This window comes from Rousettus aegyptiacus, unplaced genomic scaffold (assembly GCF_014176215.1).
Source record: "Rousettus aegyptiacus isolate mRouAeg1 unplaced genomic scaffold, mRouAeg1.p scaffold_m13_p_8, whole genome shotgun sequence".
Lineage (NCBI taxonomy): Eukaryota > Metazoa > Chordata > Mammalia > Chiroptera > Pteropodidae > Rousettus > Rousettus aegyptiacus.
The window spans coordinates 21087769-21089361 of NW_023416311.1; the positions used below are offsets into that span (position 1 = coordinate 21087769).

The 1593-nt window shown below is 44.9% G+C and overlaps 1 pseudogene; it reads right to left on the bottom strand.

Moving 5' to 3' along the window:
- Positions 1 to 296: 296 nt before the first annotated feature.
- LOC107507420 lies at positions 297 to 1264 on the bottom strand (annotated as a pseudogene).
- Between the last annotated feature and the right edge of the window lie 329 nt (positions 1265 to 1593).

Consider the following 1593-nt stretch of genomic DNA (forward strand, 5'->3'; position numbering starts at 1 on the left):
GTCTCCCTCCCCTCCCCGTTCTGTCTTAGGGTCCCTGTTGACTGTCCCGCGGGTCGGGACATTCTTGAACTGAGAGACAGGACACTGAGGCTATAAGCAGGAAACAGCATTTACTGATGCCAGCACCAGCTCAGAGGATTCTTATCCAAAGGCTGAGCTCTGATTGTAACATAACAGGCATTTTTATACAGTCTTATCATTCCTATATAGCTACAGATATAAGGAAGAATGTTGATCAGTTGGCAAGCTATGAGAAAACTGATGTTAGCCAGAGTCTTTGAGTTGGCCAAGCAGGGTCAAACTGCTACAGCATCCCTCAAAGGTTTGTTTAGATTTGTCTTTCCCTTTACTTTGTAACAGTTTCCAGTGTTGCTCTTCTTGATGTTTTTGTCAAATATGTCCTGGAATACATACAAAATGTCTCTGACAAGGGCTGCCCTACTAACTTCCACAGTACTACATGCACCCCCTTCTCTTCTTGGCCTTTTCTTGTTATGAGAAACAGTGTTAGGAATACCTTTTGAGGTAGTGGTCTATAAAGAAGGCTGGTTTTCAGTTAAAGTCTGTGTAAGTTGTGACCCCCAACTGCTGTTGAAGATAGTCTCCCAATCTTAGAACTTGTTGAGACTGTCCCAGAGAAAGAGATTGTGGTGTAGGCATCGGGCCGTTGAGAGCATACATGCTTTAACTGTTGTTGCCACTCTTTTCCATACTGCCAGAGCTCTGTGCAGACTGGGTTCTGCGATCCTGGTTGTAATGGGAGAGTCTGAGATCTGGCGTAATAGCATAGAACTGGGTGAGCATCTCTTGGTAATGCTTGAGCAAATGACATGGCTTAGCTAGAGACCTTGTTTGACTGCTTACATGGATTTTCACTAAGACTTAGCAAGAGGTAGAGAATTGACCATTCATTTTCAAAACTCCCTGTGAATGAAGTTTTCTGTGGAGTTCTGTAAACAATACAATATCTTCTTTTCTTCTCTGTTGATTAAGTTCTTTCTTGTTTTTTTCGGCTACTAGAAATTCATCTGTCAACAGTTGGATCAAAGCTGCTGCCAATAACACGCACAGCATACTAGAACTGCTTGGCTGTATCAATTTTGCTCTTGCTAAGGAACCAGCAGCACAGGTTTTGCAGCAGGATGTTAAGCGGCTTCTGGGCAGGGTTGCCATCCTCACCCGGGTCTGCCCACGGTGTCCCCTGCAGAGCTTCCAGCCCAAGCCTTCCCGCCCTGAGCCCAGTGTGCTCAGGAGGCCCTGCCATAACCTGTCACCTGCATGCTGTCCGGAGGGGTCCGGATGTCCCCAAGGGCACTGCTGGTGAAAAGGGTGCTATTTTAACGGATGGTCTGAATCTTTTGATGTGACATAATAAGAAACATATCACCTCCAATGAAATATTCTTGCCCCTCTCCCGGCAAAAAAAAAAAAAAATCTCTCTCTCTCTCTCTCTCTCTCTCTCACACACACACACACACACACACACACACACACACACACACACATTAATTTAATCAGGCATAGTCTGGACTGTCAGGAAACATGGAAGCTAGAGAAATGTTAAATGTAATTGTAAGGGTGCAATCAACCCAA